Here is a 21,380-nt window from a genome sequence, read left to right as displayed (position 1 = left end):
GGCTCGTTGGTCTAGGGGTATGATTCTCGCTTTGGGTGCGAGAGGTCCCGGGTTCAAATCCCGGACGAGCCCTTTGATGTTATTACGCTTTCCAACTTCGAGTGTGGTCCTGTTTGTGAGTAGTAAGAGGATGAAACTTGCACCGTATCAGAACAGTAATAGTAAAGCACCTTACTACGAGAAGTTTGCTATGGTGGAGAGAATGGAAGATCATAAAAGACAGAGACAAAAGACAGAAGAATACGTCACAATAGTGTGTTGAGTGTGGGAGCCGAAAATAGTGTAAGAGTAAAGCCATAAAAGGCAATCGCCTAATCAGGTTCGAAAGAATAAAGAGCCAGGTACAGCTCTTATTTATCCCCTAATTCTTGGCTATAATGACTGCCTGAAGCTAACTTCTCTCACGGAAAAGCTTACATGATTTTTTTTTTCCAGATGAGGAAGGGTAGTTTCCTAATGATCTTTGGTCTCTCTTGGAGAAGTAGGAGAGAGTAGCATGAGAATAGGATTATCTGACCACTTAAAGCCAGTAGCCAGGATCATATTTTCTGCCGGTGGCTGTCGCGTTTCTTTAACTGAGTTAAAGATGCTGGAGAAAAGAGAGCTGGAATGTATATGGGAAGTTAAGAACAGATATAAAGCAGCATAAGAAACCTAAGGTAAAACTATATAAAAGGATAAAACTTAGGTCACAGATTAATGGGGGTGGGGGGGGAGATATTGTGTGTAACAGATATAAAAAAAATTGCAGAAGAAAAGAAAAAGTTTTTGATTGACTTTTAAAAGACTATAGAGAGTAAACAAACAAGCCTTTAGGGTTGTGAGAGCTCCTGTGTTCAAGTCTTGAAGCCTGGTTAATTTTAACTTTCTCTGCCTAAACAATTTCGAGGCTTCACTTCCTTCTTTCAAGCCTTGGTTTGTCTTTTGATCCTTAGCCTCTTCTAGAAACGAAGCCATTGTCTCAGCCTTTCTCTACTTTCGACAGCATGAGGTACACAGCTAGGCAGCATGACTCTGCAATTATCCCTAAATCCCTGATAGGATCATTGTGAAAAAAAACTTTATTTGCCACTGGGCAAAGGAAGAATCAGGACTGTCTGGGAAGGAAGTGTCAGATCATGAGAGAGGCAGTCTCCTGTTGTGGAAAAAGTAGATTGGTAGTCTGGAGACGTAGTTCCAGGCTCAGTCTCTAGATAGCGCTAGGCTCAAACTCTAGTTTCTTGACAAGAGGGAAAGTTACCTCACTGTCTCATGTTCCTTCATTGTACTAGCACTTTTCCGCCTCTGCTATCCTAGGAATAAAAGAAAATCTCAAGCTTTACTAACTGTGTGACACTGGGTAAGTCATTTAACCTCTGTTTGCCTTAGTTTTCTAGCTGTAAAGTAAGGATTATAATAGCACTTACTGCACAGAGTTCTTGGGAGGATAATATTTGTGAAGTACTTGACACTTGTCTGCCACATTGAAGGTGCTTAGTAAATCATCCCCTTCCCCTTCCCAATCACTCACACTTTCATCGTAGTTGTCATTTTTGATTCCTCATTACTCACACTCATTCCAGATATCACATCTGTTGCCAAGTTCTGTGAATTCTATAGTTACAACATCTATCACATATGTCCCTGTACATTCTCAAAGGGCTACTTCGGGACCCCATTTCCTCCCAACTTGATTATTTCAGTAGCCTTCTGATTCCTCAACTTGCTTCAAGCCTTTTCCCACTCCAGTACATCATCTACTCAGTTTTCAAATTGATCTTAAAATATCCAATAAACTCTAAAAGCTCCCTAATACCTCTAGGATCAAATACAGAATCCTCTGTTTAGGGTGTAAAAACCTTTACAATCTTGCTCCAACTTGTTGGTCCATATTTATTATACTTTACTCCCCCTCACCCCATGCATTCTTTAGTCCAATCAGACAACTCAATTTCTATCCCTCACCTAGGACATTCCATCTCTCTCCAGCCTTTGCACAAATATGTCTGATATACACTTTCTCCCCACCTCCATGTCTTAGAGCAAGGGTGGGGAACCTGTGGTCTCAGGACCACATGTAACCCTCTAGGTCCTCAAGCATCACCCTTTGACAGAATCCAAGTTGGCCTCCAGGCTCAAGGTTCCCCACCCCTGTCTTAGAAGGTAGTAACTCTTCCTTCCTTCTTCCTTTTCTTCCTTCCTTCCTTCTTCTTTTCCTTCCTTCCTTCCTCCCTCCTTCCCTTCCTTCCTTCCTTCCTTCCTTCCCTCCCTCCTTCCCTCTCTTTTTTCTCTTTCTTTCTTTTTCTTTTCCTTTTTCCTTCCTTCCTTCCTTCCTTCCTTCCTTCTTTTTCTTTCTTTCTTTCTTTCTTTCTTTTCCCTCTCTTTTTTCTCTTTCTTTCTTTTTCTTTTTCTTTCTTTCTTTCTTTCTTTCTTTCTTTCTTTCTTTCTTTTCCCTCTCTTTTTTCTCTTTCTTTCTTTTTCTTTTTCTTTTTCCTTCCTTCCTTCCTTCCTTCCTTTTCTTTCTTTCTTTCTTTCTTTCTTTCTTTCTTTCTTTCTTTCTTTCTTTCTTTCTTTCTTTCTTTCTTTCTTTCTTTCTTTCTTTCTCTTTATCCCTAGCTCCTAGCCCAGTGCCTGTCATATAGGAGGACCCCAACAAAATGCTTGTCAAGTGATTGATTGGCTTAAGTCTAGGAATCTTATGATTTTCAGAGGGGTAAGAGACCTTTTCGAAACCTGAAGAGTTATTGCAAGTCAAGGGTCTTTTCTATTCTCTCCTCTATCCTACTAGAGAGGTAATCTGTCCCATATACTACATACAGGATTAAGAGAAATAGGCTCCTTCCAGAGAAGATGTTGACGTTAGATTATCAGTTGGTCAATATATAAAGACTCTGAATCTCAATTTCGTCACCGTTAAAATGGGAGACAAGAACACTTGCCTTTCAAGTCTGTTGCGTGGGTCGAATGAGATAATGTATATGAAACAGTGATAACTTTGAAGCTGTATCTGAATGTTTTATCTTATTAGTAAACGTATTTTGGTAGACATAGATGTTTCTCTTCTTTGTAAATGAAAACAAAAACAAAACTCCCACTGCCAAAAAAAAATAGAGGGCTCATCCGGGATTTGAACCCGGGACCTCTCGCACCCTAAGCGAGAATCATACCCCTAGACCAACGAGCCATCTGTAAGAAAATTCGAGGTTCCTTTACTTCAGGAAAGAAGATTTCAGCCACGTCAAACTTTTTCGTGTTTTTTTTCATCAACAGTTGGGAATGAGGAGCCGCCTGCTGGACGCGATAAATGAGTTCATGTTCTCAAACTTAATTACTAGTGAGGATTTTTCCCTCCTGTATTTTCGGATTGGAGCAACATAACAGCATCGAAATATGATCGAAAATTAGAGATATGGGGGAAAAGGAGAAATCTTTGGAAATTTCCAAAGAGGGAGGAAGAGAGCCTGCGTTTGCGCAACGGTTAGAGGTGTTTAAAAGCAAGAAATACTTTACTGTCTTCAGTGGTTAAGTTACTGCTCTATCTGAAGGCCTAGGGATGTAGGGAATGACCCCCGCAAGTCCTTCTCAGGTATGATTTTATGGATATAGGAGACGACACCCTTTGCGTGCCTCAGTTTAACCTTGGGTCTGTCCTCTTGTTCTTCCCTTATTCCCACTGTGTCCCACATGAGGACAGGATGAGGAGAAACTGCTTCCTTCCTCCCCTCTCCCCTCTCCCCTCTCCCCTGTCCCCTCTCCCCTCTCACCTCTCTCCCCCCTCTCACTTCTCTGCCCCCTCCGCCCTCTTGCCCCCCTCCCCCCTCTCCCCTCTCCCTCCTCGGTTCTTTCTCTTCTCCCTTCCCCCCATTTGTCCTCCGCTTTCCTCCATCTGTCTTCCTTCCTCTCCCCCTCTGTTTTCCCTCTCCTGTCCTCCTCCCCGCCATCTGTGCTGTCCTACTCACCCCCTTTATAACATTCTCTCTCCTCTCTGCTCCATTTATACTCTTCCTTCTCTCCTTTGTCTTACCTCACTTTCGTCCTTCCTTCCCCAATCTCGTCTCCACCCCACCCCAATACTCCTTATCCCTCATTCTCCACTTCTAAGACAAAGCACAGTTCTTTCCGCTTCCTTTCTTTGTTCTCTTCATCTAGCTGGAATTTCTAAACAAGTCCATTTCAGCCCTTTCAAATTCTGTCTGTTAGAAAAAAAATGACAATACATTAAAAAACAACTAAAAGATCTGACCATACAGCCAAACCAAAGAAGATAGGGAATAAATGAGTTTTCTATTTTTTTGTTTTTGTTTTTGTTCTCGTATCTGGTAGCGTGGCCGAGCGGTCTAAGGCGCTGGATTAAGGCTCCAGTCTCTTCGGGGGCGTGGGTTCGAATCCCACCGCTGCCACATTTTTAGCTACTAGGTTAACTATATCTCTGCAACTTTCAATTATTAATATATGCTATCTTTACCGAATACTAAACTGAAAAGACTCTGAGTTGGACAAAGAAACTCAGCATAAGAAGATTGACACACACTTGCTGATTCTAGCTACTCCTGAAACTATCTTCTTCTTAAAGCTACCCTCGGAAAGTGACGGAATAGGGGATCTTTTGAAGAGTTTACATTAGAGTTTATGCGATCTTTAACACTTGCTACCCCATCAAACCTATTCTTGTTAGTTTCCTCATGTCAGCGAACTGCTCAAAGTGTCTCAGTAAAATAATTCACAACAAAGGTGAGAATAACAAGTTTACTTCTAGAACCCTGACAGACCGATTATCATTTTACAAGTGGTTTTGATTAGTCCAAATTGATGGGTGTCTAAATAAAAAAAAATCAGAAAAATTTGGGGGAAAACTTTAGGAACTCTTCAAACTCAGTATTCAGGGATTGACAGTCCAAGGCTGACTACTAAGATGGATCTTATAGAGCTGGTTTGGAGTGACTCTTCATTCTCTCCCTTGTTCTTTCTACATGGCCTCATTTTCTGTCTGCCATCACCTCATTGCTCCCTCATTCTCCACTTAAGCTACAAAAGTTGAAACCTTTTAAAGTAGAAGATTAATAATATCTCACACACCAAGTCAATCAACAAACATCCATTAAGAGCTTACTATGTGCCAGGCATTGCCAACATTGGCAGTCTAAAGATAAATAGAAAATAGTTTAGTCACCAAGAAACTTTCATTTTAAAGAAGGAAGAATAATTACATTAAATGATAATTTAAATTCTTTGCCAAATCGGATTTTTCTTTTTCTCTTTTTTTTGGGGGGGTGGCGGGGGAGGGAAGGGAGGAGGAAAAATAGACTCCAGTTCTACATCATGGTCTATCAAATCATAGAATCAGGTCACCTCCACACAATTCTCTCTCTGTCTCTCTCTGTCTCTGTCTCTGTCTCTGTCTCTGTCTGTCTCTCTCTCTCTCTCTCTCTCTCTCTCCTTCCTCACCTCTCTCTCCCTTTTCCCTTCCCATCTTGTCTCCCCTAATCCACTGTCTTATACTTTGCTGCTTACAAATACAACCAAATCAATCAATTGAGAATCAAATATTTATTAAGCATCTACCAAGTGCCAGGCATTGGTTCCCCCATACTTTAAAAACAAAGCAAACCAATTATCTGTTGACCTTACCTCCCTCCCTTCCCCCTCCCCCGAGTTGTCACTCAGTATCTCTTTTACCTTCCTTGCCAAACTCATGGAAAAATTCCCTTGTACTCTTAACTGGTTACTTCCACTTGCTCAATCTCAACTCACAAGCCTTTACAGTATTTATTATGACCTTATGACTCAACCTAAAACTATCTCATAACAGTCAAGCCCAAGAACCATTTCTCAAACCTTATCTTTGTTGATCTCCCTGCAGCACTTGACACCACTCACTGACCCATCTGGAATACTCTTTCCTCTTTGGGTTTCCATTCATTCCATCACTCTCTTGGGTTCTCCATCTACCTAGCTGACTGTTTCTTATTTTCCCAACTGTGGGCTCAATCCCAAGGCTTTGATCTGGTTTTGCTCTCTATTTTGGTGACTTAATTAGCTCCTATGGATTCAATAATCATTCCTACACAGATGGCTCCCAGATCCAGCCCTGCTTTCTCTCCTGAGCTCCAGTTCTATAGCACCAGATAGTTGCTTATTGAATATTTCTAACTGGATGTCATGCTGGCATCTCAAGCCCAACTTGATCCAAATGGAACATATTGTGCTCCCTGGAAACTCACTTTTTGCCCCATAACTTCCCTATTTCTCCTCACAGAGTTAAATTATAATAGCCTCATATATGTTGCAAATATTTTCATATGTGTCCATATTGTTTTCCTTAATAGAATGTAAGCTCCTTGAGGGCAAAGATGTTTTTACTTATTTTATTTGCATAAAGACTTGACTACTGACCATCAGAGTGCCTGAAACATTGTAGGTATTTATATGATTGTTCATTTTATTGATCAATTGACACAAAAATGTATAAAAAAATTCCCCTAATCCCAGGGGGAAGATATACAAAAATAGATACAAAATGCTATTGTCATAATAGCTATTCCTCCCAAGACCCTTATCTTTTCTTCCTTTCTCTAAGCCTGGGAAAATTAACTTCATAGAAATGCAAACTTTTTATACAGACCATAAACACAACTTGATATGAATATTAAATAATAATCTAACATTTTAGCATGATTCATTAGTCAAAATTTCTTTATCATAATGTTAGGCAAAGCAACCATTAACAAACAGACTTAGGCAAATAGATAAGAGTCGTGTGAGTCTTTGATAATTAGCTCATTTTCCCATTCTCCAACCTTCAATCCCCAGCATCACTGATGTGAAGTGGCAGATAGGAAGAAAAGCCACAGATCAAGTCAAGTTAGCGTTTATGAAGGGCTTACTATGTGCCAGGCCTGTGCTAAGGATAGGTGACCTATGAGTTGATAAGAAATTTCCTGGATTGTTATGTGTACCTTAAAAGTGTTCCCTGAACCGACAACAGTGGAGGGTTTCTCCACAGTCAGAAACCAATGCTCTGTATTTTTCTATCTTCAGAAGGGACTGGGGCCACAGCAGGAAGAGACAAGCTTTCATGATTAGCACCCACCTTTATTAGTCTTTATCCTTTATTTTACTGTGTTCCCAGTAAACATCTGTACATCTCCACCTAGGCAATAGGTCACTAGTACACTAATACTCTTGAAAGTACACCCAGAAAGTAATCTGCTGACTTGTGGAATAATCATTGAACTCCCACAGTAGAAGGGCACCAAGTAGGTAAAAATTCAAGAAATATATGACAGAAAAAGTAGGTGAGCTATGTAATTTTCACTAGAAAGAACATAAGCAAATGCTACACTAATATCTTTGGAATATTAAAAGTCTTTCCATTGCTCACATTTAACATCAGTTAAGTTTACAGAGCTTTAAAAAAAACAACCACCATGTTTTATAGCATGGTGTGTCTTACTCCTCCCTCATTTGAAGATTAGTAAATTGAGATAATTTCCCCCAGACATACTTCTTTTAGAGCTATTGTCCCAAAGAAAATGGGTAGAAATCTGTTCAATACTTGTTAGATTCCAAGAAGTAATCGTGGGTGGAGATTTTAGGGTTTACATAAGACAAATCCTGGAAGAGATAACAGAAGGGAGCTGAACCCATTTAATAAATGCTTAAGTCCAGGTAGGCCCTGAAAACTTCAATCACGGCTCTGGTTGAGCCTTGGTAGTTATTAGAATATGTCAGGTATACAGTACACCTGAGGATAGTTTTGAAATCCTGAATTACCTTTGTCTTTGTGCTGGACAAATCTGTCAAGTTCGGAAAGACGAATGAATCTGGGAAGAGGAATGTTCTTTCCTGGATTTGAGAGCGGCCATTTTTGCACTCTTCCGCTTTCCACCTTCCATTGTCCCCACTTCGTCCCACACAGGCGGCTGTATTATTGCTCTTTCTGCTGCAGTGCAGGAGTTGGTAAGGAAAAAAGGGTCGAAGAATATAGGGTGAAATGATTCAATGGAAGTGTAGACAACTGTGAGTAAGCGACTGGAAGAATAGGTCTCAAAAAAGAGCAAGAGAAATTTGTGGCAAAAATATACAATTCTAGGCTATATTATATAGATATTCATGTAACTATAACTACCTCGGAGAAAAGTGCCTTAAAGGAAATTCGAAAGCAGTTGTTGTCAGGCAGCTGGCTCGTTGGTCTAGGGGTATGATTCTCGCTTCGGGTGCGAGAGGTCCCGGGTTCAAATCCCGGACGAGCCCACGGTTGCTTTATTGCTTATGTCACCTCTTAATCTTTAAACTCATATCTCAGAAAGGATTAAGTGACCAATATCCATTTCCTATAGAATTGGGGGCTATTATTAGTAACTAACAGTTTCGCTGAACCCCAATTACAGACCCCTTTAAGAACAGGTTTCTTCCACCCTGAAATTGGGCTATTGGACAGGACTCAACAATTTTTTTTAACATAAAAACATAATGCCTGGCATTTAATAAATGCTTGTTGACTTGTTGATTGACTGTAAGATGAGGAAATCATGTGTGTTGCCCATAAAGCATTTGCTAAACGCCTGGTAAGTGCTAGACCCAAGATAATTGGGTTCATTTTTGTGAAGACACTGACAAGCTACCGAGCACATTTAGGAAGGCAACTTAGTATGGTGAAGAGTTTTGAGATCACACCATGAGAGGATGCTATAAAGGAACTGAAAAACCTGGAGAAAAGGGGAAGCGAAGTGAAAGAGAACAGCGTTTATTAGGCACTTTACTATATGCCAGGCTACGTGTTAAGCGATTTTAAAGTAGCTCATTTAATCTTCACAACCGTGTGAGGCACCATTTGGCAGCTGAGAAAAGTGAGGCAACACACAGAGGTTAAGTGATTTGGCCATGCTTACATAGCTAGAGTAAGTTCTAAGGTCGAATTTGAGCTTGTTTTCCCCAATTCTAGGCCCAGCCCGCTATGCCCTGAACTACCTAGCTGCCCAAAGAGAAATATTTGGGAGTTAGTTGATGCCTATCAAACACTACAATTGAAAATAAATTTTCCTTCTATGTCCAAACTGAAGACTCAATGAGGCCTTCCTTTTTCTCTCCATTTGGAACTTAACCTAATACTTAATAAATAAACTTTAAAAATCTATTTAGCAGAAATAAGACAAAAAGGAAGACTACTTCTAGGTACAAACTAAAGCTGTGTTTACGTCTGGCTCCATAGCTCAGGGGTTAGAGCACTGGTCTTGTAAACCAGGGGTCGCGAGTTCAAATCTCGCTGGGGCCTGACAAGAAACGTTTTTAAACTTAAGAATTTGAAATCCAGCCCAGCCTTACTCTTCAACTCAAGTACCCAGGCTATAACATAACAACCACATTTAATTTAAGATTCGCTCTCTGACTCGAGAAATGGAAAGTCGCTGAATTTAGAAATTGCCCCGGCCTTAACAAACTGTACTCCAGAACAGAATTCTCTAATTCCAGTACATCACAAGGAAGGCGTTTTTGCTAGAAGGAAACCGTCTCTTACGGGAGAAATCGGGAGTCTAAGTCGACCCAGTCCCAGGAATGGTGCGGCTGTGCACCGCAGAATCTGAAATGTGGAAGGGCTTTTGGAGGCTCAGCCCCAGCTGGAGACACCTCTTTTGAAGTGGTACCCTGGGGCAACGGGTACAGCAGAACAAATTGCATGTATTCGGACTTATAAACAGGCAAGGCCTGGTTTGAGGAAGGGTCGCCGCTGATCTGGGGGCAAGATGGAAAAGATGCTGTTTTCAAACTCCGCCCCTCTCCAAGCCCCGGAAGAAGCTCTATGGTCAAGCCACTTCCGTGCCTGCACTTTCACTGTCCGATAATTATTCCTCCAGGCGCGAACTGGGGTTGAGATCGTAGGAATAGTGGGCTAAAAGTCCCGAAGGTTCCTTTTTCTCTTTAAAGCTTTTTCTTCCTCTCCTATTTCTCTCTTCAGAAAACCTGCCTTTCCCTAGGTTGTAGAGAGCTCTCCAAATTCTGGCTCCCTGCGTCTGCCTGGAACCCAAAACAAAGATGCCACGTAGTGAGGAGGAAGCTTGGCCTCATCTCTAATATAAGACTCGGGTAAAACTCTCCTACTTTGTTCTAATGTTGTAGCAAGGGAGACTAGAGAGAGCGATCAGGTTGGGAGGTACCTAAGAATCCACAAAAATAGTTAAGGTGCAACTGTTGCTAACTGTTTCAAAGCAGGTATGTAATCTGCAAAACATTCACTCAAGTCTAGCTATGCATGTGCTCTCATCTTTCACCTTTAGCTTTCACACGAACCCTGAACCAATCACATATGCTCCTGTAATAAATGAAAATAAAGTGGGGAGGTTTCCCGAAGAATACATTACTTGATCACAACACATTCAGAAAGCAAGAGGGGGAAGAAAATTCAAGGGAAAGATGGAGGAGAGAACACTGGGCCTCTGGGAAGATGAGCTTAGGTTGGAAGATGCTGGTGAAAAGATCCTGTCTGGATAATATGTATTAGAACTCTTTTAGGATCCTGCCTCTGCCATTCAAGTTATCTATTCCTCCTCCCTTTGTGTCCCACAAAAATTGGATATGCATTTCTGGCTTTCTTTACCATAGTGTCTCCACTTAAACCATCATCCCTTGCAGATCTTAGATTCTTACCTTGGAACCATCCTGACTACCAGACTACCTCCCAGACTATCTCCACCACAGCCAGCCACTGAGTTCTCACCCTTCCTCCTCATTCCATCTCCCCTTTATGTTTTGTCTTTTTTAGGCCCTTGAGGGCTGAGGCTATTTTGCTTACTTGTCTTTGTATCCCTCCCTCACTGTCTATTTAACACAGAGCCTGGCTTATAGTGAGCTCTTGATAAAGCTCTATAATAATTTATAGAAATAGCTAACATTTTTATAACACTTTGTTTGCAAAGTACATCACGCTGTATATAAGGTCATGTTATTCCATTTTTTCTTCACAACCATCCTGCAAGGTAGGTACTATTACTATCCTATTTCAGGGAAGAGAAAACTTAGCCTGAGAGAGGTTAAGTGACTTATACCAAGTTACACAGCTAGTATATAAGGGTGGGTTCAGGCTCAGGCCTTTTTGACTCCTAGTTCAAGTTTATTCGAAGTACCATCTAGTACCACCTGAAATCTATCAATCTATCTGCCCATCCACCCATCAATCATCTATCATGTACAGGTAAAAATCTTTCCAATTCAGCCATAGAATGATGCTAGATTTGGAGTTATAGGACCTGAGCACTAAGTCACAACTTCTCAGGGACACAGTTTCCTCATATGTAAAATGAGGAGAGGTACCCTCAGAGGTTGCTAATCTGCAGAACCTTTCATCTCTACATCTGTGATCTGATGAACCCATTGTTGATCCATATTTTCTTTGTTATTTCTACCTCAACCCCTGGAAACCCCAAGAAACTCTTATTGAAACATCTTGAAGCCTACCTATGAGTTTTATAACTAATCTTTATTGCATAATAATTTTTCACAAGAGGGTTACAATTCCCCCCTTTTAAGTGTGGAGAGCAGAATGCTAGCTTCCAGTCTCCTATGGGTGCCATTTGGTGACTATCGGTGACATTAACAGTGATGAAGAAAGGCTGACAAAGTTAGACTTCAATATGGGAAGCAGTATAAAGAGTAAGGTCATTCAATGCTGGGTTGTGAGCTAAAAACCAGAACAATGGAGGTGGATTCTGACTTGCTATTTAAGGTTTCCCTTAAAAAACTCCAATCCAGTTCTCTTATCTACCAGTTAAACTATTAAAAAGTCCCAGACAAATAAGAAGTAAACAGTTCCTAGTAAGACACATTATAGTTTGGGAGAATTTGGATGAAGAGCACCACACAGGGATATAGTTAACAGAACTTTATTTCTACTCATAAGGGAAGGAGGAAAACAGATGCCAATTAAGTCAGATTCAGTGTTTGGGCCCCCACAGCCTTTCGTTGAGGGAAACTGGGGTAGTTTCTGGATGTGAAACCCTCTAATGGTTTTTGCATTCCAATCAAAGGCACAGAGCCCTTAAGGGCTCAGACTTTTATAGAGTTTTAGACAAAGTTGGTACCACGGACTGCCTTACGTAAAGAAGGATAATAGTATACTTGAGACCACTGAAATAAGGGTAAACTCAAAGGGTATTCCCCTCCCAGACTAATTCTTTTGTGAGGGCAAACTAGGCCATCTTTTGCCTCCATTCTTACCTAGCCGTTAATTACTGAATGGGCATTGGCTCAGACAAACTGAGAACTAGGAAAGACCTTAACTTAAAAAAGCCAAGGTCTCCCACTGCATCCAGGGTCATCACCTGTTGTGCTGACCTGTGTCTTACCACTGGATTCCCAATGACTCTGGAGGAGAGTAAGGCTGATGACTTTGCACAGCCCTGCCTCATTTAAATTCAATTCATTTGCAAGTCAAAACATCACCCTCCTGAAGTCATTGGTCCTCTAAGAGGACAAAGGACAAACAACAACAACCACAATGCACAATGAAAACTATTGGATGAGGGCAGGGATACAAAGAACTTAACTCTAACTGTAGTCCAGCAAGAAGCTGGTGTGTGTGTGTGTGTGTGTGTGTGTGTGTGTGTGTGTGTGTGCACGCGTATGTGTGTGTGTTTTTGTAATTCCCAAGATATGGATTTATTAGTCTTAGCATACATGTATCCTGGAGGGTAAGGGAAGGGGGAAATGTCACACCAGTCAAACTAGTTTTCATACACACATATACATGTATGCATACATATATTATATATGTATATATACATATATTATTTGTACGCAGTTGTTTGATATTGTCTTCATTCAGACTGTGAGCTCCTTCAGAGCACAGTTTGTCTTTTGCCTTTCTCTGTATCCCCAGTGCTTAGCACAATGACTGACACATAGTAGGTGCTTAACAAATGGTTATTGACTGACTGACTGACTAGTAGCTGAAAACTGCACCAAGACTTTTGGGGACACCCTGTATAAGATAGTGATGCTATTTCCCAGCATTTTCCTCCTTCCATGCCATATATAACGAAACAGGATTGCTGTTTTGCCAGGGCAGCCAAGTTTCTGAAAATCCTCTCAAAGTGCTTATGGAAAATGAAAAAAAACCAGCACCCCAGGTCATCTCATAAATTCCTATGCATGTGCTGAGAAATAATGAGGCTATATTTATGTCAGCATTTTTCTTTAATCAAATCAAATACTCTTTTAACTCTCCCAATCACCACAATAACATCCTTCCCAGTTTTCTCTTTCCATGGCCTCACTGTCCCCAAAGAGACTTCCAATTGATACTTCATACCCTTTAGTGTTATACTCAGGAAAAAGGTCTGGATTTGGAGTCCACATTCCTGCATCCAACTTCCAATTCTTCCACTTTTACCATTTCTCTCAAGGTCTCAGTTTCCTCTCTATAAAATGAGATGGGTTTGTGTTTGGCTCCAAATAGTATGGAGGCAAACAATCTTCCCCCAGGATTAGACACAAAAGAGCCACAGCACACAGTCAAAATATTAGTTCGCAGAATCAATGCATCATAGAATACAGGGTATTTTCTCTAAGTGCATGACGTGAGTGAGAACATTTTAAGTCTATGAACATTTGAATCTCCCCAAATGACCTGACACAGACTCGGCTTATGTGTTAGTTGGTTTTGTTGGACTGCTCCTCATTCCTTTTTTTATTCTCATTTTTGTTACAGTGGATGACTCCTGGGTAAGGGAGGGGGAAGGGACATATTTGGAAGTGAAGATGATGTAAAAACAAGCACCAATATGGACTGCCTAATGAGATCCCAGCCCTGGGGGCATCGGCAGGGGACCTACCTGGCTTTTTAGTGAACCTGCTTCCAACAAAATTAATGGAGAGTACTGCTTTCTACGTCAAAGTATGCACATGTATTCCACCACTGTTTTCAGGCCATTTTTGCTGTGTGTTTTTTAAATTGGCAGTCCCACTTAAGCTAGGTGTGCATACAAAGTCCTTAGATGGAGGGATGTTTTTTGGTCTGGCTTCATTACAGTGAGGAGGCTAAACTGATGAGGGCCTCCAACCCACACCAGTCCTTGCCTCTTTTTCACCCAGGCTGAGGCCCATGAACATATAGCCCTGCTCTTGCTTGTCTCTGCCTTGCCTATCATTTCCTGCCCCTATATAAAGGAGTATTAGAACTGGCTTTGACTTTGTGAACTTCAAAAGGGAGAGGGAATGAGCCACAGTGGTCCAGGAACTAGTGTCCATAGCAGAGTTTATTGGCAGCTGAATCCAATGAGGAATGACCCGCAGGATCCAGCCCCACAGTGAATTTGACTAGGAACAAGGATACTGGTTTATTCAAATAAGGGAGCAATTATTACATGGACTACAGATTTAGAAGTGAACTTGATGAGGCGAATACTTTCTAATAACAATTTTCAGTTTGAATACATTACACTTTTCCAGAGATGGAGGGGGTAAGGTGTAGGAGACAGTATTCCCATGGTTTAGGAAGATGTTACTTAGTATTTCTGTCCTTGCCATATCTTTTCAGTAAATACCGCTTTTGTAAAAGCTAATTAATGATAATTGGTAAAATGATACTTGGGCAATAATCAATGTTATAGGTGATGTTGAAAAGACATTAACTAGTACTGGTTAGATGATATTGAAGAGATAATTTAGTCATTTACACTGAGGGAGCACTCTGTAATGGCAGCTTGTACCATTAGCATTAAAAAGCTATTGAGACCCCCAGGGGCACATCTAGAACACTGAAAGGATGATATACTCTTACTCTGGTTATGCAATTTTCCAGGGAGAGTGAGAGTTAGGGTAAGGGACTCCAGAGTATATGTAGACCACACAAGATATCAATAGAACTTTAAAAAAAATAAGAAGATATTTCTGCCCCATGACCACAGCCTGTAAAAGGGTATGCTACAGTGGATGTATCATATGCCTTTGATTAGCTCATTTCATACGATCTGTTACTTTTACTTCTGTAGAAATTCCCTAGCTACCTGTTAGGCTTTCAGCTAGAAAATGATCACATTTTATAGACCCCATGTTCCTGTAGCACACTGATTTTGTTCACCTGAAGGCTGTGCCATCACATACTGTTGTCCAGGTCCAGAATTCATTTCTTCCTCATTTCTAACTCTTAGAATGCTTAGGTTCTTTCAAAGTTCAGTTTAGATATCACTTCCTATGGGAAGCCTTTCTTGATTACTCCTAGTTAATGGTGCTTTCTCACTTCTGAATTGAGGCTACTGTGCTCATCTTCTTACATATTGTATCCTCTAGTAGAATGTAAATTGTTTAAAGACAGGGACTGTCTTTAAATAGGATTGTCTTCTCAGGACCATGTCTTACAATCCTTAAAGCACTGTGAAATTGTGAGGTGTTATTTTGTGGTACTTTTGTTAAAAATCCCCCCTGAAAACTTTGAGGCTAGGTGAAGGAGGAGACCAGAATTATGAGAGAACTCCATGAGTGATATGAATTTTCAAAGGAATGTGGAATATTTAACCTTGACAAAATATAGGAGGGGCCAGACATGGTAGCATTTGCCTACACTCTCTTCCTGGGGAGGCTGAGTCTGGTTATTCTTTTGATTTTTGGCCTACACTGAGACTGAATTCTACACTAAATCTAGCAAAAATATACTGAGCTCTCAGGAGCAGAGGACCATCATAGTGCCCAGGGAGGGTTGAAACAGAAAACAGAAGAGGTTAATGTTTCTGTGCTGATCTATATTGGGATGGCCCTGTATATGTGGGTGCTGCACTTTTAGCCTGGGAGAGATAGAGAAATACTGTCTGAAAAGCAAAAAAGAGAGATAGGAGAACTAGAATAGCTGGGATAAGTTTTTTTGTTTTTGTGTTTTTTTTTTTGTTTTGTTTTGTTTTGTTTTTAGTATTTGAAGGGTTGTCATATGGAAGATGAATTAGACTTATTTTGTTTTTGCCATGTGCTAGGTTTCACTTTTCTTAAAACTGAAACAAATAACAACCTAAAGCAAATTAAAAAAAAAAAAACTTGATCCTGCTATGTTTTTAATCTATCCTTGTATCTCTTTCCTTTTCCTTACTGCCAAACTTTTAGAAATAACAGTCTCTATTCACTAACTCCATTTTTATAGTATCAGGCTCTATCTACTAATGCTCTATTGGATCTGCTATTTTTTTTAGGTCATTAACAATTCCCTTATGGCTAAAATCAATGACACTTTTTTGTCCTTGACTTCTTCATAGCACTAGACACTGTAGACCATTCCTTCTTTGAGATACTCTTAGCTTGACCTCCCAAATTTTGAGTTCTCACAGATTACCTCTAAGAAGGGAGTAGTGTCTCCTTTATTTGGCACCATGGATAACCCAGAAGCTGAATGTTCCAGTAAACAATAGTCAACAAACAAGAAATGAAATGAGCTCATGTATTCTCTAGACTTTACCATAAATTGTGTGATTGTAAAGATAAGATCTGCTAGAAAATAATTTATGAATTCTTCTCATACCTTCAACAAAGATGCTCCTTTTCAAGTCAAATCAATAAGCATTTATTAGACACTCAATATGTGTCAGGTACTGTGCTAAGTGCCGAGGACACAAAGAAAGGCAAAATGAGTTCCTTCATTCAAGGAGCTTGCAATCTAAAGAGAAAAGTAGGAAGGGGGTAGGTTTCATAAAAATTTGTAGAGATAGGAAAGGAGATATATTGGTGGGCAGTTTTTAATGTTATTTTGGTCACTTTGGGGGGTTATAATAAAGTCTGAAGCACCCCCCCCACCTCACCACAAACTTTTTTCATTCTATTCTCTTTAATATTACTGTAAAAATAGATTCTTCAATGCTTTTCAGTGCTTCAATGGGAAAAAAAATGTTCTCTCTATATACTTGGTTTAGTGGGTAGTCTTCCCATTTTTGTTTCCTTTATTGATCTTTATTAATCTCTGCTTTCTATTCTCCATATACTACAAGCTCATAGGGGACTGTGATTTGCCAATATGATGGGTGCACTACTATAATTCAACAAAATGGAAAGAACAAAAACAGCAACAATAAGATGAAACTGATATTATTTAATCATACTGACTATAGTGGTCCCAAAGAAGAGATGAGAACATGAACCTCTCTTATTTGCAGAAATTAGAGACAATTTGGAGCTTTGAATACAATGACAAACTCAGATAATGTTGTTTATTTTTTCTGAACTGATTTTTCTTCTTTCTTTTTTTATGCTTTGTTACAAGCATAACTTATTAGAGATTGAGTTGAATTTTGCATTGTCTTGAGACTAAGGGAGTAAATACCAAAGGCCTGGTAAATTGACATTTTTTGAAAGAGGTAGCCTTGTTAATGGATTAACATCTCCTTAAAGAGATACAAGAGGAATTCAGTAGGACTAGACTAGCCTTCTGGGCAACTTCAATCCATATACTCATGTTCAATGTGGGACCTGAGTTGGGCGTTGAGTGAAGCGAAGGACTGCAGGAACAAAGCATAACAATGGGAAAGGGCAGGAAGACAATGGATATGGATAGTATTCCATTTTATAGGGTATGTAGAGTGCATAAAAGGGAGAATATTGGAGAGGTAGTTTGGAGTCTCCTTCTGGAAGGCCTTAAATGCCAAGGTTAAGGGTTTATATGTTCTATACTGAAGGGTTGCTGTACCCTATGCAACGATGAAAACAAAGAAACAAGTAGAGACGTGACTCCTATCAAGGGAGAGCCATTAGACAAAGCTTAAATGTTGATGGCAGAGGTGTTTTTTTTTTTAAATATTACCTATATGACTACACACACACATATATATGCATGTATGTATATATGCATTTTGGGGAGCAGAGCCTTCATTGGAGGACCAGGTTAGCAGAGGTTAGTTGACCACTTGTCGAGGCTGTTGTATAATTCTGTTCAGGTATAGGTTGGAGAAGCTGGCTTTTGTTGTTCTTCCAACACTGAGATTCCATGGTTGTTTCTAAAGTGTTCTCGCCTTAATGGTAAGACACCACGCGTTTATATTTTCCTCCTCTTTGAAGACAATGGTTCTCAGAAATCATGGTGCCATCAATTTTAAATCCGCACATTTTAGAGAAATTTGGTCACAATAACGTCATTTGTAGCTCCTACAAAGAGCCTTTAGCAGTAGGAAGCAAAGCCTGGGAGCTAGCAGAGGGCAAATCCCAGACGATTCCTATTCGGGAGATGTCTTTGCACCTGGGTCAGTATCTACCAACTAGAAGGAGAGAAATACATTTTGAAGATCAAAAGTTGTCGTGTAGTTATTGATGGTGAGTATGACAAAGTATTGAAATAGTAAATAAATTTTTTTTAAAGCGTCTGACTTACAGAACTAATTTTGCCAGAGGTACTTATACTGCAAAGAGGATTCTGGGGTATAACTTTGCCAAGTACCCTTCGATAGCTCAGCTGGTAGAGCGGAGGACTGTAGGCACTGTATCTGTGGGAATCCTTAGGTCGCTGGTTCGATTCCGGCTCGAAGGAAGTACTAGCTTTTACAGACACACACCCCAAGAATGCTCCTCGAAGCCGTTTATTCAGAAATGGAAATTCAGTAATTGCGTGTCTTCCCTGGCAACTTCTCCAAATTTGGGGCTATTACCTTCTGGTAGATCAGTAATTCCTTAACAAGGTTCTTTGATTTGAACCTTCGCAATGCTGGGCAACAACAAACTATTACGCCGACTTTTTTTTTTTGAACTTCCGGTAATAATACATACCTTCAGTTTCTGTTTTGGCCCAGAATTCACGGAAGGAATTCTCTGCTAGGACCTCAAACATTTCTCTCCTATATATTGTTCCTGACTCCACGCTACAAACGTGCCGCTCTTCTTCTCCCTCAGCTCCCACCATTCTCCGTCCTAGTAATTTATTCCGACTTAAGAAATTTTAGAAGTGACGGCAAAAGCTTTCTTTTTTAATGGGTATCTCATCAGGACTCGCTTTTATAATAATCCTGTTAAGTTGTCATACAGCCTTCACTGGAAGACCGGCTAGGCAGCTGATTCCTCATTGGGATAGCTGTAGTTTGGGGAAGTTTTTCCTTAAATCTAACCCAAATCCAGTTCCCTGAAACTTTTACCCTTGACTCTGTCCTCTAAAGCCCAGCAAATCAAGTCAACCTTTTCTCTTTCTCCCATGTCTCGTGCTCAGGATGATGTTTATTCTCTCAGCAATTTCACCTCCAACATACAGGTTTGCTTATTTTCCCATCTCAATATAATAGTTCTTATTTAAGTAGCTTTAAAGTTTACTAAAAGCGTAAAGCAGAAGGGAGCACTGATTTGGATCCAGAATACTTGGTTTCTGCCATTTATTATTATGGCGTTGGGTAAGGCCTCTCTGGGCCTCAGTTTCTTTATTTGTAAAATGATGGGCTTGCGTTGGACTCTGCCTCCGAGGTTCTTTCTTTCCAACTTTAAATGATATGCTTTTGTCCTATGTCTTTGCTTTCTTCACGGTAATCCTGTGACTAGTATAATGAAAATGTTAAGTACTGTACAACTTCTGAAGATGAGGGCAAGAAGACTGAGAAAGTTACGCTTTCCGTGGCACCCGAGCGACACAATCAGTTCTGGGTTATGGGTTGAATAAAGCGGGTTAGATTGCACAGACATAAACAATCACACAGAAAATACTGGGTGCTTGGAACAGGAACAAAAATAATCACCCTCCTTCGAGCCGGAATCGAACCAGCGACCTAAGGATGACTACAGGTTTAAACTCTACAGTCCTCCGCTCTACCAGCTGAGCTATCGAAGGGGCACATAATGTCAGTTTTATGGTTGACATTTCAGAATGAGATAATATAGTCTGTGGGGTTCACAAGCGTTTTGAACCAGATTCATACAGATATACCTTTTTAAGGTTGATTCATTCAACAAATATTATGGAGCGAAGCACTGTGGGGGAATACAGTAGTGAATAAGGTGATCATCGCTTCTGTCAAGGAGGATACAAAATAGTAGAAGAGGTCAGAGTATGCAAATTGCAGTAACACAAGTCCCTATGTGATCAGTCTGATTTAGACTAGAGAAGAAAAGAGTGGAGAGGTTTATCTCCTGCAAATATGTGAAGGCCTATTAAATGGAAGACTATTAGACTTACTTTGCAGGGAGTTCAAGGAGATGCTGGATGACCATTTATCGGGGAGACTGCAGAATGGATCCATGTATCAGGCAGGGTGTTGGACAAGATGACCTCACAGTCCCTTCACACTCCAAGATTCAGTGAATCTTAAAAAGCCACAAAGGAAAGACAGTAACAGTGTTTTAAGTGTTCCGAGCAGGGTAAGATAACATTTTGCCGGAGGATCAAGGAGGGCTTCTGGGAAAAGGCGACATTTGAGCTTGTCTTTAAGAGATGGGCAGGATTTAGGGGGACAGAACTGGGTGGGACTAAAGCACTTCTGGGGAGAGGGGAACCACCACAGCAAAAGGAGAGGTTGCAAAACATAGCACATGTTAAAGGAGTCGTGAAATATTCAATTTAGTGGGTTATTCCCCAACGTCTATATCCAATTAAGCATCTATTTATACTACTACTACTTTAAGGGAAGTTTCTTTCCCAGGCTGGTTCACTAAACTAAGGGCGATGACTCCTCTAAATGCCGAGGATTGGCGATCGCCGCTGGGAGCTTTTCTGTTGTTTGACTAACGCACTGGGGGCAAAGGCTCAGTCCCTACTGCTTGCTGCAGTTCTCTGCCCAGTAATAGGATTCCTGGTTTTCATTCGCATTCGTGACTGAGAGCAGACAAATGTCTCCAGTTAATTGGTTCCTGAACTCAAGACAGACTTATTCCTGTCGCAGAAATTAATTTGTTATTTTCCATACTATCCCTCGGCTTCCCCTCTGTCTTATCTAGGTACTAGTCAAGATCCCTCCGACAACTTCTGTTGAGTTGAGCAAAGTTAGAAGTGGAATCAACCAATTAGTATGGGTTTGGACGCAGGGAGGGAGGGTAAACGGCGGGCAGGGAAGGAGTAAATGATGTCGTGGCAGGATAAATAACAGATGAAAAGTAAGAAGAAGAAGACAAAAGAAAGATAATCAAATTGTTTAATTCAAACCAGAAAACAAAATGCATGCGTGTATGACACAAGGAGTTCAATCACGGCGGTCCGCGTGTGGCTCGTTGGTCTAGGGGTATGATTCTCGCTTTGGGTGCGAGAGGTCCCGGGTTCAAATCCCGGACGAGCCCTTTTCTTTCCCCCTCTACTTCTGTTTTTCTTACCCGAAATGCATAAAGTATGTCAAAACTTATCTTGTACTCCAGCCCTCCCTGCTAAAAGGAAACAGAGCTAAACAGAGATATTAGTGAGAGCAAAGGGAAAGCACTGGGGGACCTCGTTACTAGACCAAGCTGACTCAAATAGAGGCTCCCCCCCTCGCCCTCCC

The 21,380-nt window shown here is 40.6% G+C and overlaps 8 non-coding genes across 8 annotated transcripts; 6 read left to right on the top strand and 2 right to left on the bottom strand.

The window, feature by feature from the left end:
* Positions 1 to 72, top strand: TRNAP-UGG. The gene has a single exon. It is a non-coding gene; the product is annotated as a tRNA-Pro (tRNA).
* A 3,019-nt stretch (positions 73 to 3,091) lies between these two features.
* On the bottom strand, positions 3,092 to 3,163 carry TRNAP-AGG. The gene has a single exon. It is a non-coding gene; the product is annotated as a tRNA-Pro (tRNA).
* Positions 3,164 to 4,297: 1,134 nt separating this feature from the next.
* TRNAL-AAG lies at positions 4,298 to 4,379 on the top strand. The gene has a single exon. It is a non-coding gene; the product is annotated as a tRNA-Leu (tRNA).
* Positions 4,380 to 8,160: 3,781 nt separating this feature from the next.
* Positions 8,161 to 8,232, top strand: TRNAP-CGG. Its single transcript has one exon. It is a non-coding gene; the product is annotated as a tRNA-Pro (tRNA).
* Positions 8,233 to 9,180: 948 nt separating this feature from the next.
* Positions 9,181 to 9,253, top strand: TRNAT-UGU. The gene has a single exon. It is a non-coding gene; the product is annotated as a tRNA-Thr (tRNA).
* Positions 9,254 to 18,376: 9,123 nt separating this feature from the next.
* TRNAY-GUA lies at positions 18,377 to 18,466 on the top strand. The gene is given in 2 exon segments: positions 18,377 to 18,413; positions 18,431 to 18,466. It is a non-coding gene; the product is annotated as a tRNA-Tyr (tRNA).
* A 1,188-nt stretch (positions 18,467 to 19,654) lies between these two features.
* On the bottom strand, positions 19,655 to 19,744 carry TRNAY-GUA. Its single transcript is given in 2 exon segments — positions 19,655 to 19,690; positions 19,708 to 19,744. It is a non-coding gene; the product is annotated as a tRNA-Tyr (tRNA).
* Positions 19,745 to 21,111: 1,367 nt separating this feature from the next.
* TRNAP-UGG lies at positions 21,112 to 21,183 on the top strand. The gene has a single exon. It is a non-coding gene; the product is annotated as a tRNA-Pro (tRNA).
* Positions 21,184 to 21,380: the final 197 nt, after the last annotated feature.

The sequence above is a fragment of the Trichosurus vulpecula genome, chromosome 8, assembly GCF_011100635.1.
Source record: "Trichosurus vulpecula isolate mTriVul1 chromosome 8, mTriVul1.pri, whole genome shotgun sequence".
NCBI lineage: Eukaryota > Metazoa > Chordata > Mammalia > Diprotodontia > Phalangeridae > Trichosurus > Trichosurus vulpecula.
Note: the sequence above shows the minus strand (reverse complement) of the source record. Positions and strands in the feature narration are given on the sequence as shown.